Source organism: Melozone crissalis, unplaced genomic scaffold (assembly GCF_028551555.1).
Source record: "Melozone crissalis strain CALT ecotype California unplaced genomic scaffold, PUWL_Pcris_2 ptg000018l_1, whole genome shotgun sequence".
Classification (NCBI taxonomy): domain Eukaryota; kingdom Metazoa; phylum Chordata; class Aves; order Passeriformes; family Passerellidae; genus Melozone; species Melozone crissalis.
In genome coordinates, this window is record NW_026535796.1 from 5,225,901 (window position 1) to 5,243,037 (window position 17,137).

General features: G+C 38.2%; 1 protein-coding gene across 7 annotated transcripts in view; it reads left to right on the forward strand.

The window, feature by feature from the left end:
- The window catches only part of SBF2 (SET binding factor 2), a 231,008-nt gene that overhangs the window by 144,945 nt on the left and 68,926 nt on the right, over nt 1-17,137 (forward strand). The gene's annotated exons all lie outside the window — the stretch shown is intronic.

Here is a 17,137-nt window from a genome sequence, read left to right on the forward strand (position 1 = left end):
AGATCTGCTTGATCTGACAAGCAGACAGAAAACTGTTCCTACTATTAATAACTTAGATACAATTTAGTTTTGATACGTAGTCAAATTATTTAACTTAATGGCTTGAAGTGCTTTATTTTAAATGAGTGGGTCTTGGCTTTTTCCAGGTCACTTTCAACCCAGAGCTCCTAAAATGTGTATCAACCACTGGTCACTTAAAATTCTCAGAAGTTTGTCTTCCTCGTTTAAACAGAATTTAAGAAAGCATAGTTTCTGCTTCTGTGGCTCATGGTGGCAGTTCTGCTTGTCACAGTTTGTCAGAAACTCACTGCAAGTGTTTGCAGTTCATCTCCAAATTTAATTCTACTGACAAATTATTATGTGCTGAATAAGCATCAACATATGGGGCAGCTACCTATGAAAGCAAAATATGTGGGTGACTTCTTTTGACTTTCATTTCAATATTTGGTCCTTTTTACCTTCACTTGTTCTCAATTCATCGTCTGAAATATTTTATAGTCTTAAATGTTTTCTTACATGCCTCTTGTCTGAGAATGTAGAGGTATTTTTATTAGTTTGTAATGTGATCACATTTGGTTATAATTTTTCTTTTGTTGACCCTGTCTAAGTTATTGTATCGAATTAGAGACTTGATGGAGGCCTTAGTATTTTAATCCCACTCTCCTCAAACCTAAAACCCACTGAAATTATTCTGCAACAATTTATAAGAAGTTGACCCACATTTTTTAAAAGGTGAGTGCTAAATGCCACTTTCACTGAAGTGTAGAAATAAATTAACATTAACTGAGCAAATGCTACCTCAGGTCACCATCAAATGCAAGTTTTGCTGTCTGTTGCCTTTCTTGTTTGTTCACAGTAAGGTATTTTTCTGCTGTTGTGAAAGAAGTCCATCTTTGTCTGAGCAGGGTTCTTAAAAGCAAAACTACTGCAGTCAGCAGATGAAAACTAAAGTTGACTGGCTAAAATTACACAGCACCTAGAATCTGCTTTTTGACACAGTTTTCACCTTTTCCAAGTCCTAAATTTAGCCTTAGAGTTGGAAGAAAAATTGAGTTTATCTGTGAAACTCTATTTCTCTGTCCAAAATCATGACTAATGGAATATTGCACCTGCTGTGTATTCCAGAGCTAGAAATTTTCTTTCAAACCAGAAGGCAGGATTGTCTAGACACGTCACAGATTTTGCTTCTACTTTTTCAATCATTCCTTGGTTAAAAAAACATCCAGATGTTTTTAGACAATAGGAACAAAATACAAATCCCCTTTATTTCTTATCTTAGAAAAATGATAGCAGAAGAAAATGAAATTTACTTTTCTGAGGAAAGAAATACTGACATCACCTTTTAATAAAATAATTAAAGCCAATTTTGCTCTGGAAGAAAAGCTTTTCTTCCCATCTCAGTGATTTCAAGGCCCAAGAAGGAGCTCAAGTTCAAGGAAATGAATGTGACTAAAGAGTTACTGAAATTAAAATAGGCTTGTTTTTCTTCAATAAAAATTAGGCTTATTTTCCTTCAATAAAAATTAGGCTTATTTTCCTTCAATAAAACTAGCAAATATAACTCAAATTATGCAGGGGAATTACTGGAATTGTAGATGAAATAAGGAGGCACAGTTTTTATGTCTCCCTCCCCCCACCAAGAGTATTTTCATATCTTTGAAAATATGAAATGAAAGTTTTCACTTCTCAGAAGTAAGTATGGCCAACATGAAAACATCTGAACTCCTGACACTGGGCAGTGGGTTGGAAGCAAGTATTTTTAGCATCTACTTTTATGACATATGAAGTTATTTACTAAGATAAAACCATGATTTATAATTTGTCTGTGCACTTTGCTCAAGTGTGTTATTCGAAACAATGTGTAAATTGTGACATTTTGGAGCTTCCCTGTATCAATTCAAGAAAAAAGAAAAAAGAATTTAAATAAGTTTGCCCTTGTTGCAATAGGATGCAGGAAGTCAGCATTTTGCTGTAGACACATGAATTCTGTTAGCTGCAGGTCATAGGACCAAGTAATTTAAGCAGTGTCTTAAAAGACACAAAAACCTAAGAATTAGAAGAGATGCAGGTTGGCCATTTCTAGGAATTCTTTTTCTTACTGTGAAGTGCTAGGTGTTACAAAATCAGGAAGATTGCACTCTGCAAGTCTAACGCAGAGCCCTCCATTGCTAGTCAAGATTTTTCTGATTGTCTAGTGGCAGGTGTTTTCATTTAGTAGAATTTAATCTCTTTTTTAGTGGAGACCACAAAAATAAAGGTCAGATGCTTTTTCAGAGCCCCTGTATACTCATTTTGTGCATGAGGAGCAGTATGTTAGCAAAATGCTTGTGATAATCCCACCATGTATATTTTTGCTGGTCTCATGTCTGTCTGGCTTGAGAAGAGATTAAGGAAATGGAATAAATTCCTCCTACTATTGCTTCAAGTGAATAGCTATTTGATTTTAATGAGCAATTCCATAGGCTGTATTTCCCCAAGGATCTGATCTAGCCATTTTGCAGCTGGGAAGAAGTGAGGGTGGTATTTTACCAATTTCTCTAGAAATGGCAAAACTTGGATTTGCCACATCTCTGGTGGTTGTCAGCTTGAGTTCTCTCAGTCCAAGAGGGGCATTGTTTTAAATTGTCTTAAATTGTTTAAAACTATCTTTCAACTGATAACAGGTAGAACCTGCAGATTTTATTAGGCTTATGATTTGTGGAATAGTACTTCAGAGTTTTATGTTAATCTGCCTTCTTTAGCAGCTGTGGTAGACTATAGGAGGCCTTATACATGAAGTGAGGTATGATGCAGCAAGTCAGTATTCAAGTGTTAAACATGCTCTTCTGTGTCTGGGAAGTATTGGCAATTACTGCTGCTGAAATAGAAATGAGAGAAGTATTTCTGATAGATTTTAGTAGTAGGAAGATCAAAATTACCTGGGGATTGTAATGGTCATGGATGAAAGCAGATACCTTCTGATGAGGACAGGTAAATCCCCAGTCACTTTATTTTATCTCTGCTAGGAGTTGTCACTGACCACTTGCTGAAAGCTTTGTTGTCATGTTCTGATTAAGACTTTTTCCCCTGAAAAATCATGTCCTGTGGCAAACATTTAAATCAGCCTGTCTTACCAGAGTGATTATTACCTTTGCTAGAGGAGCAGGAGCATTATGTTCTGTTCCATATGTTGTATGACTAAACTACTGCTAAAAAACCTGCAGTGTTGTGACAGCTTAACATTGATTGGCAATTCAGTTTATTCAAACAGATACTACTGCAGATAAAAATGTGAAATTATAGCTCTAAACACTATTTCAGTCAGACTTGCTCTCCTCTGCTGTGGTTACCTCAGAAAAATTTGCAGTTCCACATAAATTGCTATTTCAAACATTTTTCTTTATGTTTTAATTTTCTATAATAACATCTGCAGAAATCTCAGAAAAAAATACTTAAGTTTTTGCAACTAAAAAGCCCTTTTTTTTTAGCAGGGAAACACTTGTATGTAATTATGTTTTCAACAACACATTTTACTTTTAATACTTGTTCAGAATTTGTGGCAGAAACCATTTCAAGGTTCAATTTGCATATTTCTGTATTCATCTATTGCAGTCGTAACTTGTCCAGAATTTCATTTGTCTCTCTAGCTTTCCTCTGGCAGCAAAAGTGAACACTGTATTTTGAAATGTAGTTGCACTTAATTTGGTGAATTAAATGGTAGTAAAAGCAAGAAGGGGCCTGAATACTTTGTGGGGATAGTATTTGATGACCTGAAATGATTTTGATATTAAAAAGATATTCAAAGCAATTTGCATAAAATGTTTAACAGTAACAATTAGTCTTCCTAAGAAAATTTATTTCTGGGGAAAGATTCTCTTCAGATAATGCAGGACACCTTTGTTGGGTAGTTGGAACAGATGAAACTTTTTGTTTGAAAGGAAGAGCTCCAGGATGCAGCAGTACAACACTGCCTCTAAGATGTTGGTCAGTAATATTGCCTAACTGCATATTAATGCTTTTGTTTGGCAAATGTGAGTCAAATTGGAAAACACATCTGCCCCAGACATCTGGATTCTCAATCTAAATGTGGTTCAAGTGGAAAAATTGTGCATAAAACTGATAAATATGTAAATACTCAAAATTCTGGTCTTAAGCTGCAGGGAAGGAGTGAGGTCTTCTTGTGATGTGATTGAATCTGACAATTACACAGTCACCAGTGCTGCTCTGGGACCTGCTCCAGTGTCACATCTGTGTCAGTAAACACATGTTGTACCTCTGTAACTGAGAGAATATCTTTAATAGTCAACTAATTAGTCATTGTTTCAGTGCTTTAGGTAGATCACTGTGGCTTTCCATAGTGGCAACAACCAGGTGTTTATCTTTCAAATAGATTATACTGAATGTTTTAGAAGTATACTTGTAGTGTACAGTATGAAACACAACTTAATAGCCACCAGGACAAAATTAAAAATGTAACCTGTATTAGGTTACAACAAAGGCCCATCTGGGCCATCATCTGTTCTCCAACATTGGCCAGAAGCAGATGGAAGATAATACTGATTTATTTTGCCTCTAGAACTTTGCTTGTGATTCTTCTGGGTCACTTCAGTGACTTCTGTCACTTCTGTGCCACAGTGTAAGAAGGGCCTCTTTGTAGCACTTGCTATGCAGTCTGTTGTGAAAGAAACTTTGATAAGCAAAATTAAAAACAGTGGCATTCTATAACTAATACTAAATTTATTTTTCTAAGGCAAGTGACTTTTGTATTGTATTTTGCCACCAGATAAAGTTTAAAAACCTATCAGTCAGTTCTCAGAATTCAGAGGTTTGCAAATACTGTCCAATAACAAGAAAGATTTTATTATTCCTGAGAGAAAATCAGCTCGGTGTGTGTCATATGATTCAAATTCTTGGCAATATGAAGGTTACATGAGATAGCATTTCTCATATTTTATGTTGAAAACTATGTTGCTAAACATCTTTATTTTGGAGGGTTACAGTAGATTTCTCCCCTTTTGGATTTTTATTTCGTGACCTGTCTTTTGTTACTCAGTTTGACTTGCATTCCTGGAAGCAGAGTCTCAGAATTCATGTTTGGAAAAACAGCACTATTTAAAAATATTTAGAGGTATTTTAAAGCATAGAAGGTCAGACATGAAGAGAAATCCTGAGAGTTCAACAGGTCCACACTTAATTCTACTAATTCATCAGTTATTACCAGTTTGAACTTTCTCATCATGTTAGATGTAGTAACGGTATTATTTAAGTGGGGGGAAAAGGAGATTCCAGTTTGAAGGCTTGGGCTTCAAGCTTCCATATTTAATTCTGTGTTGTGCTGAACATGGTTTTGGTATGGTTTTTTAGTCACATCATATGATTTAGACAAAACCATGTATCAGAGGATACATGCTATCCAAAAAGTTGAAATAACAGCATTATCATCCTGCTGACTTTTTAGAGAGCTACCTGTAAAATTTTGGACTTAGTAAAATAAGTTGCTATTCTTGAATATTTCTGATAATGTCTTTTTCCCAGGAGGTTGCACAGTACCAGAATATCATTGTACTGACATTGAACTGATAGTGCTCACATAATTTCTCTGAAAAAAACAAATGGAAATACACTCTAAAAGATTGTATTGTTGATCAGTTTTCATTTTTCTTTCCTTTGTTCTGAGGAACATTGTGTTTGTTATACTCATCATAGGATGGCTGCAGAGTCCTGGGAGATTGCAGTCAAGGGTGTCTCTTTGTCAAACCCAGAGAACAGAGTTGATTTCTTGGCAAGGCTACATCATGGAGTGGGTGTGTGTGTGCTGCTGTCATGGCACTGCTTCCCTACCCCTGCTGGCAGGCCAGTCATTATTCCCTACACTGCAGGTGCAAAGAGAGGTGACCCCTTTGGCATGGCAGCAACCATTCCTTGGGCCAGGACTCTGCCTGTGTCAGTGCCAGTGTCCAGGTAATTCCCTGTGGCATCCTTGGGGACATCAGTGTGTGCAGGGGTGTTCCCAGCGAGGCGTCTGGCTGGTTCTGCCTGTGTGCCCATGCCCCAGGGGGTGTCTCCAGCTCTGTCAAACTGCTTCTGTGGTTTTAGCAAGGATGGGTTTTTGATGACCAGGCAGCAGAAAATCATGGCTGCTTGTCACACTGGGGCTGTGCCAGCAGTGCTGTTCAGGAATGAGCTCGTGTGTGGCAGGGAAATTCCTAAATTGCTCTTTTCCTGCAGATTTCCGAGCCCCTGCTTCTGTTAATCTTGACTTCTGCACGGACCTGCCCTGCCTGACTATTGCACAAGACTCTTAAAGAAAGGAAAAGAAAGGGATTAGCAGAAATGAGAGTCCCATGGCGTGCTGTCCATTCCTGCATCTGCCTTCAACTTCCCTCCCTTCCCTCCTGGCTTCTGCCCACAACATGTTGTGTCCACACACTTCCTCCTGCCCTCAGTGTGTGCACATCATGTGTACAGGCATGCCAGAGCAGGGCCAGCCTCGTTTTAAGGGTCTTTGCTTAATATTGTATAAAATATCAAATAATAGGGGAGTGTTGGTTTTGATACAAGAACAAGCAGAACTGCACATGAGCAGTGGCCCCAGCAGCTCCTCTGGCTGGTTGCAGCTTTGGGGCTCACAGGGGAATTTCCCTGAGCAGGGGGAGGAGGGTGCTACAAACCCATCCATCCCAGATGGGTCTCTGTGCTGTTGGGCAGCTGGAGCAGGCTTTACTCGGGCTTTACTCTTCGTGGATGTCTCCTTGTTGCTGGCCTTCAGCAACCCTCTCCCATTTGCTGCTGGTGCAGGATGTGCTCCCCTGTGTTTGCTCACACACAGGTACCTCACTGAAGCCATGGAGCTCCTTGGAGTGTTGGCATGGTAAGCTCTGACTGCTCTGAAGTGATCATTGTGCTAATTGTGGCCTTGTGGTTGCCAAGTGTCCCTAATAACTCCATGTTCTGAATATTTTTGGTCGCCGTGATGAAAAGCAGACATGTGTTTGTGCTCTGTAAATAAAACAAGTCTGGCTTAGGAATTGTGTCGGGCTGCTGTGCAGTTGCTCTCCAGCCTGGCTGGGAAGGAGGTGAACTGATGAAAGGTGGTAAAAAACAAACCAAAACAAAAAGTCTTTCATGTTGGAAAGAATAGACACAAGCTATGTGAAATCAGTGACTTCTGTTTTTATAGTTTTTATATCTCTAAAAAGAAGTAACACATGGAATTTTGGTTTTATCTAAGATGTTAGGTATGTTTATAAAGTGTATTTCAGTATAGGTCCATCATTCCTTATAGAAATGTGTATAACACACTGTTAATTATGTGTGCATGCACTTCATCTGCTCTGAGTGCCATTCAGTGTGTACAAATGGCAGAATATTGCATGGTATAGATTTGCTGTACCCACGCAGTGACTGCGCCACATGTGCACAGTCTGTCTTTAGGAAAAGGAATTCCTGTGTGTTGTGGTGTCTGCTCTTCCTTCCCCTGCACTTCACCCTTCAAGTAGCTGCAGAGAGACATTTCTGCAAGGTGTGCTGCTCTGGCCACCAGGAGAAACATGCCAGGTGGACAAATGCTTTGTTGTTTCTATAAGGAATTTTATGAAGCTTCTGTTTCTAAGTGTTTGATTTTACAGGAATTTGCATAAAAATTCCTAATGGGTGGCTGCAAGAGCCTCATTATTTTTCACATGCAGCCACTTCTGAAGCAGACAGAAGATAGAATATCCAAAGCCCTCTAATCATTTGGCTGCTGTCATGTTTGCATAACCTTTGGTTTAAACAATTGAGATCTCAGCAGCTTGCATTCAAAAACTGAAGTGTGGTGCTGAGATAAATACCATAAAACACAGGCCAGTTCTGGGGTTTGTCAGTGTCTTGTGTAAACTTTGACAAATACATTAATATGACAAACAAACAGTAGTGAACTGTGTGACATTTTAGAATGATTTCTAAGGCAAAAAGCATAAAGATCAATTTCTTTACAGTAAAAGACTTACCTCTGCTGTTACATTAAAAGTGTGTGCCATTCTAGAGCAAGACCACAAAGTAAAGGTGTAAACAAATGAGCATTTGACAATCTGCATATGTTCTAAAAAATTCTTGCAGCTGTTCACATTCTTTTTCAATATTACAGCCCAGAATTATGACTTAAATTAATTGGCTTTTAGGATTCATGGAAAATGCCATGTAAACATGCTTTAATGAGGATTATTTTTAGTAATTCCTTCCCTGTACTCAGTCACGGGGGCAGGCTTTGGTATCTAGTGATCCAACAAAGTATTTAAAAATTACTTTACCTAATGTCTATAGATAAAACAAACAAATAAATCCCACAACCCCCTTTCCCCACTTCTCCCCTAGTTCTTGAAGTCCAAAACTCCACTTGGGAGCTAAGAATTGCTAAGAATTTTGTTTAACAGTCTAAAGTCCCACAATGTTTGTAAATAAACAAATTGATTTGATTTTCTATACAGATTATTTGACTTTTGAGGACAAACCCAGCTTCTTTTGATTAAATTAAGTCCTTTAGTCAGTTGAACACCTTGTAAAATCTTTACTTGGAATGTTAATTGGTTAAACATCACTTTAGAGAATACAAATCCTTTATTATATGTAAGTAAATTCCATACAATTGGCTTTTAATAGTCTCTTTCAGGTATATGAAATGAAATATCTTTCTAGATCTCACTCTAACTGTAGTAATAATAATAATAATTAATAACTGTATCAATAATAATAATACACTTTAAATCAACTTGGATTATGAGGTTGCCATGATTTTCAGCACTTCTTCTTTAGAAACTTAATATTTTTCCTTGTCTGCATTATAATACAGTGTTTGTAATATTCTAATTTCCAAATTCAAGATGCAACCTGCACATGATAACAGTAGGCAACGGAAAGGATTAATTTAAAATCAGTCCAGCAAATCATATTAAATTTAATCAATTAATTATTCCAACCAGTTTAATGATAAGGTATTTTGTAGAGATTTTCATCAAAATCAGGTCTGTAGCACCTCTGGTGTTGTTAAAGCAGTGGTGGATTTTGGCTGCATCACAGTCACGGCTCATTACAGAAATGAGCTCCAGCAGATGACACAGCAGCATCATGCTGATGCAGCCAGCTCTCACCCTGTGTATTCATTTAGAAAATGCATTAATTTAGTTTCTGTGCCTAAGAGAGGATTTGAAGAAGGAAGAAGGGTGATAAGTAAGAGTATTTGAAATTTGTAGTAAGTTGTTGACTAGCAGCACCTGGCAGGATGTCACATAGGACTGAACCAGAAAGCTGCATTACTAAATGTCCTTGAAAATCAGGAAAAAGCAAGATGTAAAATTTTAGCAGCATGAGGAACTTGGACAAAAAGTGTCATCAACACAAGTGTGGTACTGAAAGAGAAGGTGAGAGGTACTGTGGGATTTATGTGAGCTGTGATAGTGAAGGTCTTCCTGAAAGCTTGAGGGTTTCTTTGCTACTTAGAACTGCAGGTAAGATAAAAGGAACAAGAAGATGGTCAAATGCATCAGGATATCTACTCATATTTCTTGTTAGGAGGAGACACAGATAAGAAATACTTATCATTGGAGTTATCACATTTATTGTACATGGCTGATTGTTCTTGCTGATACAGGGTGTTTCATTCAGTGTGTGCACTCAATAATGCTACACTGTCCAGAAATTATCTGTTGATCTTCAGAATTGTGTTCTGCACTCATTGGTGATTTGCTTGTGTGTTCTCTGGAGTTGGAGTCATGCTGGTTTTGGGATGCCAAAGCCATTGCTAATGCTTGAACTTCTCAGTTTTTGTTTTCACTACCCATTCTTTTTTATCCAGCCATTGCAATCTGGCTCACCCTTCTGAAAGCTCTAAATATGAATTGTGAGGAAAGAATTTCAAACAGTATGATTATAGTTTGGACTTAGAACTTCACCAGTATTGCACTGTACCCCAAGGTACAGAAGTTTTTATTAAACTTCTCCTTGCCATGTACTGTGATTACATAGCAGAACTACCCTTTCTGCATTTTTTCTTGAAATGTCAATGAAATAAGAACAAAACAGGTGTTTGGAACAAAACCTTCTGGAAGGAAGATCAGATAGCCTAGGAGAAGATTTGTCAGGGTTTTAAAATGGATTAGCTGGCAATCCAAAATCTGGCAAAGAAGGCTTTCTCTGTGGCTAGTTAGCTGGATGTTGCTACTAGCAGTGGTTTAGAAGGCTGTGGAACAGAAAGGGATTGTACCAAGATTTCCTAGAATTTGTACCAAAGAAATAATTTTGCTGGAAGGCAATGCTAGTGCACTTCTGCCTCTTTGGTCCCACAGCAAGCTCAAGGATGTCTTCTTTCCTCTGGTTGTGTTTGCCCTGCCAAACAGTTTTTACAGAGAACAGGAATTTTTTTAAGGACATCCAAACATGCCTCTTCAGCTAGATGACCAACTAGTATGTTTTGGGAGTTTACTTTTTCACTTCTGTAACCAAAGTTAGAGGAATTACCTCCTGGAGTTCTAACCTTCTTATTTACTGAAGCCATTTAAAAATCCCATAGAAAAGTATCAGTTCAGCAAACTTAAGACTGAAGGATTCTGAGGCTAGTTCTACAATTGCCAGTTCAAAATTGGTTTACTGTTTCTCCATTGCCTTTATCTCTTACAAAAAATGCTTCATGCTTGTTTTCACTTGGATTCCTAGAAAAGCAAACATTTCGTTAATTGCAAAGAAATTAACTTTTAATAAATGCTTCATAATAAACAGTCCCCACATCTCCTGTACATTGAACTACCAAAAAGTGTAAGATTTCAAATAAAACCTGTGTGTGTATGAAAGAGGTGACAGCTGTCAATGTACTGAAAAGTACAATCAGAAAGTTGAAAATACTTAACATTAAGTTAAATGAAAATATTTTATTTTCTGTGTTTTCCTTTTTCATAGTTTAAATATTTGTATTAGAATATATATTCAGTTGATGGATGCTGTCTTGGAGGGAGCACTTTACTAAATCAAGCAGGCTTGAAATCTCAGAATCTCTTGGGCTTTTCAGGCTTTGTAGCAACATTCTTCCTTGATCACACAGATTTGATGTGTTAATCAAGGTGGACACTCTACAACATGTTACTTAATCATGCACAACATATGTCTTTCAGTTCCCAAATTTGCTTCAAGTATTCTTTTCTATGAACTGTTTACCCTTGAAGTGACTTTATAGCTGGAATTTCTTTTCTCCAGAAAAATGGGACATGTCTGATGACTGCTCTAGTAACATGATTTTTTCATGATGTGCAGTGTGCCTAACTCTGGTTGTTGCTTCAAGGTTGGTTTTTGGATTAAGCAATTTCTACAGCAGCTTCCATTAACATTGTTAAAGCTGCACTACTCTTTGAAACATAACTGGAGACTTACATTCCAGCCTGTTAAGGAGCAGAGAGGTCTGGCAGTGGAGTTGGCAGGAGGGATTTTAGGTTCTGTCAAGTTCACCAGCACAGCTAACACGGTGCGTCATCTGTGCCTGAGCGTGGAAAAGCCCTCGCTGGCTGGATTCGAGATTCAGAACCTTTTAATCACAATTTCCTCAGAAAAACTCACAAAACACCCCTTGTCATCCTTGAAATTCTGCAGCCATTGCAGGTCATCCCAGAAATATCCTCTTCCAGCAGCTGACACTTGTTTCATGGATCCAGAAACGGGGCTGCACCAACAGAGCTGATCCAAGAAAACTTCTTCCAGGAGCAGCTGGTCAGTGTCGGTCCTGTTGTCCTTTGGTGCAGCTGTGCACAGAACATCTGGTGCCCCTGCCAAAAGTGGAGGAAAGCTTTTCAGTAATGTCAAGGTTGGTTTAAAAGGCCCAAAGCTGTCCTGCAGCATGATGTCAAGTATGTACTGAAGAGACCACACTGTGGGCAGTTGGTGGAAAATGCCTCTGCCAGGGGCGGTGCTACAGCCAGGCAAACATGGGCTAGGGTTCACCTGCCAGAACCCTGTGGATGCATTGGACATAGATAAAGATACATAAAACTGGCATCAGCTTCTTGCCAATAATTTCTGTCTCTGTTGGTTGAACATGCTCTTTTTATATCTTTATTTAGGTTTTTTGAGATTCTTTCAGTTGTGCTTTCTCCCGATAGTCTCTTCGTTCAGGTCCATAAACTTCCTAATTATTTTGTTCTTTTGCCCCTGCTATAACTCTTTGTGAGACTGATGATGTAGGATTTTTGACTTGGTTTGACATGTACAGCACAGCTATACATGGCTCCTAGTGCTCTCCCTTTGTAGTCCATGTTTCCACATGGAGTTACCCTGTCCCTTGTACAGAACTTTCTCTTTGGGAGGCTCGGGAGGCTCTTTCAGTCTGTGTCTGCCAGGCTGTGATGCCAGTCAGCAGCAGTCCTGCCCTCCAGCATGTTTACCCCTCTCCCAGATTTGGTGTCAGTCAGAAATGTGATGAGGGTGAATTTCATACCATTTTCCATGTTGTTAATGAAAACATTCACCACAGTGTCAGGCCCTGAAAACAGGATTCAGAACCACCTGCCTGCTAAGCCCTGACAGTGCAGTCAGTTTTGCACTCTTTCCTCCAGACTTTCTCTCCCAGCTTGTCCCCAAGGTACCAAAGGAGCCTGCAAAAGACAGGCTGCTCTTTCCTGAGATACAGAGCTCGGTATTTCATTGAAGAAAATGATCCTGTTTTCCTTGGTCAGTTGTTTTTTTGTGTTCTAAATCACTTTTGTGTTCTTCCTGTGTCTGGAAATGCTCTCTATGAGGACTTGCTCCCTACTGTCCAGCCTGTAGCTCCCCCAAACCTGTTCCTTGCCTTCTTTGAATTTTTGTCAAAGGTTTTATTTCTGGTTCTCCAGAAAATCAATTGGCAAGAGACTGAGTCTCCCAAGGGGAGAACCTTAAGGATTAGAAGTTCTCTTTCCTATGATGTCATTGAGGGTTCTTAGCATAAATAAAAAATTATTTTGCTATCACATGCTATTCAGTGGAAAATTTTCAGTGAGCTCTACTTCCAAGTTACATTTCATCAGACACTGTTCAGTTTCTCCATGGTGAACTAGACCCAAAATTTTTTGGTAGCTGCTCTGAACTGAGCATCGGCTCATTGCATGACAGAAGATGGATGCAAAATTCCATTTCTATCCAAATGTTTTTCTTCTAAAGTGAAAAACTGATTTTTCAGTGAATCACTTTACCATATATACCCATATAAATCTGGTTAATTTTTTTTTAGGAGTTCATTCCTGTTAAGTTGTAAAAATTGTATAGAATGTGCTCTGATGATGTGATGCATTTTTATTAAAAGTATGTGAAATTGGAAAATCACATGAAACTTAGAAAAGAACAGTCAAATTAAAGTTAAGCAAGGTGAATGTATTAGTACATATTTGAAAGTTTATGAAAGTATATATATTTGCAAGTTTTTGCTTTAAAATTTAAGAGAGGAGATGCTGCTGGGAGTAAGGATGTATCCTGTGTACTTGTGAACTGATTTGGAAATATGTAATTGGACTATACTGTAATAAGGCATCTATTTTATTAGTTCTTTTAGTGTCTTAAGCATTTCTCTTTTCCCTAACTCAATTAAGCAGGCTGTCTGTAGAGCAGTTTACAGAGTATCCTATGTTAATGTTTTGCAGTGGCTGCAGAAGTGTTTTGGTCCGCCAGGGCTCCGGGAGCACCCTGCAGTTCCTAGATATATTACCAATTAATCACCCCCTCCAACTGACCAGTTAATGGATATTGATCACTTTTTTATCGTGAATTGCAATGTATTCTATCATTTGAGTGTTGTTTGTCAAAACTTTTTACAAATTGCTGTGCAGGACCTTGTATCACAGCTGGTGTAGTTTAAGGTTTGGACAGAGTCACTGTGAATGAAGCCCTGCTGTGAAATAAAAGTCAAAAGGCATCTTGGCATCCCAACCATTTCCTTGGGAGAAGATTACAGCCTGAGTATGTTGAACTTTATTGCCATGGGCCTCATGACAGTATTCAGAAACATGCATGGCATTTCTGTTAAAGAAACTCAGATGTGCTGAGAGGCGAGGGATGGCATTCTTGTTTTTATCAGTATCTTGCAAAAAAAGTTACATGTTTTTAGGCTTCTAGGGTACAGAAAAATACAGTGACAAATGTGTAATTTATGCACATAAAAATTGAGGTTCCTGATCTCCTAGAAGTAATTTGTAAAGAGGAGGAGGAAATGACTAACCTCAAGCCTAGACGGAAATGTGTTTATTGAGAAAGCGTGGGGGTTGGGGGGGCTTGACAGCTTTCCTTTGAGTGAACTGTTGTTCCTTGTTTTCACTTGCTGTGAGATCAGGAGTAGGATGGGACTGCACAGAGAAAATCTGTTGCATTTGCTAGCTTGTGAATGTGTAGAGGAAAGCAAAAGGAAACTTAAAAATCATTGAACACCACATGCTTGTATAATTACATATGAACTGCCTTGATTGAATCCTGCTCCTTATACCACTGTGCTTCAAGGGCAGGCAAACTTATGATGATTCAGGGCCAGGTGAAGACAAACATGAAGTTCCTCAGGAAGTAAAATACCTCTAAAATAAAACTGGATCTCCTGCCTGGAATGACAGCTCTACAATAACTTGCATCCTGTTGCTGCCAGGATAGGTTCCTTAATTAAATGGTCATTGCAAAGGCTTCTGATCAGGCAAAAAGACCAAAAAGTCAAAACAAATCAGTGAGGATTCTCCTGGATTGTGTGCTGGTCCTTTGTCTTCTGCCCTGGCATCACTCTGAGATGGCCACAGAGGGTGAAGGAATTGTTACATGTGGCAGAATTCAAAGCATGAGTCAAGTCTGTGATCTGGACTTAGTGTTCAGTTACTGCTGTCAGCAGCCCAGGCAGCAATATGAGAAGCTGCTCATCAAAAGCCCAGAGATCTGATCAGTGTTAAACCTGGAAACCACAGACAATAAGTGTCCTTGTCTTGGTTTTATTAACTGTGAATCCCTGCACCAGTGTTTAGGCAGAACACAAAATAAAATTAAAAGCTTGTGTTAATGAGCGACACATAAAATGTACTAGGGTCATGTATGAAGGAAGAGTTACAGATTAATACTTATGAAAAGCTCTTTACACTCTTATCAAGACAAGAAGTTTTAAAAATAATGAGAATTTTGTAGGGCAGTATCTCCCAAATTTTGAGTTTGTTCCTACAGTTCTGTCAAAAGATAAGGCAGCAGGTAGTCAGCTCTGTGGACTTTCTCAGTGTGTCTACTTTTCATCCTGTTTCTCAGGTCCTAGAAGAGTTCTACTTAATAAAATTGTAGCTGCTTCAATAAGGTTTGATTTCACCTTTGTCAACAAAAAAAAGGAAAAGTTTGATCCCACTGTAAAGCAGAGCAGCAGCTGGCATTGATGGTGACTTCACTAGACAAAGCTCTGTATGAATATTAGCAAGAAAGCAAATGTGCATGAATTTTCACCAAAAAAAGCAATTTTGCTTATGATTCTAATAGTAATATTTAAACTTTCATGTTAATTATGGGATGCTAGTAAAGGTGATATAAGTGATTATTGTCATATTGGCATTCATTTCAGCAAACTCTGTAATTTTAACTGTGGCTTTATCTGTGAAGTTAAAACTTGTAAGTTAAATACTTTTAAAAGTTATTTTGGAAATTCCAAGTAGTACTGTGTTTTTTCAAGGCAGCATATAAATATATTAGCTATAATCTGATATTGTTAAATTGGCAGTTTATTTACTTGCATTTTTGATTCTGCAAAGACTGACTGAATATAAAAGACATTGATGGTAACATCAGTTTACATAGAAGAGGATTTCTTTGATCAAAACTCATTTGTAATAGTTCAATTACATTAATTGAATTAAGAAGATGAATGAGAAGATGAATTTGTAGGTGAATGTGTCAGATCTATGCAGTTTACGTAATAAAAATGAAAAATAACCTCATTAATATTAAGGAATGATTATGAATAACACTGCAGTTCTACCTGATGAATCTCTATTCCTTTTAGCAAACAAAACATTTTTCTAAGCTGGGCTGTTGAATTCCTTTACTGCTTTAGACAAAAGTAGTAGCTTGTGCACTGAGATTGACAGTTCATATTTCCAAAATATAAACTGCATCAATAATAAAAATTCTGTGATTTAGTAAAACCCTGCCCACATAATGCATCTGTTAGAACTCGGATTCAAACCTGACGCCAGTGAAGTAATCTGTTGAATTTGTAACTAATGTTTCACCTGTAATTTGCAGCTGATGTTCTGCACATAGTTACACGTGCTGACTTAACAGTTCTTGGTTTAGTGCTTTAAAAACACATCTGACCCTAAAGTTTCCGGCTCTTTTTTTTTTCTGGATTCATTTTGAGCTTAGTCCTGCAGGGTGATGAATGCTCTTTGTATGCCTGAAAATTGACTTCAGTTATTCTCAGGAGGTACAGTGAAGTGTTGAGCAGCATTTTTAACAGAGCATGCACGCATCCTTTGCTGCCAAAAAGGTATGGATCAAGTGCTGCCATGTTCAGCTTTTCAGTCTGGATGCATTCACTGCATGCTACAGTGATTTCATGTGATAGCCAGGCCTGTGGGTAATTCCATGTATTGTGGTGTTCCTGAAAGTAAGGCAAAATTAGATCCCAAGTTTTTGGCATACTCAGATTTCTGTAGATTATTAAAAATGTGGGATCTGTTTAAAAAGCTTAGTGCCTAAAGCAGAATGGGTTTTAATGCAGGAAGATGCTGTATCAGGTAGCAGTTAATGAGGGAGACTATCAAGATGAATTTAAGACGAAAATTCCACCTTAAATGTTATCTAGATGTTCCATACATGTCTTCTAGATTTTTATCATGTGACTAAGAGAAAGCAGAAATCCTTGAGTGTAAGTTGTTGTTTAATGGAAGAAAAGAGGTCATTTTTCTGCACTGTTGTGGTGCTTCACTGGCTTGGGCTTGCTCTTGTGGGATATCAGAGGGGGCTTAGCAGCCTTCTTGAGCCTGCATGTCCAGGAGCAGATCAGGGAAGATCTTTTCCTGGGATGACTTTCCCCAGCTGTTCATCACTAGGACCACACTGCAGAGGGCATCTCAGCTTTGTGATGGTGTACAATTCCTGATGGTGTACAATTCATGATGATGTACAGTTCCTGATGGTGTACAGTTCATGATGGTATACA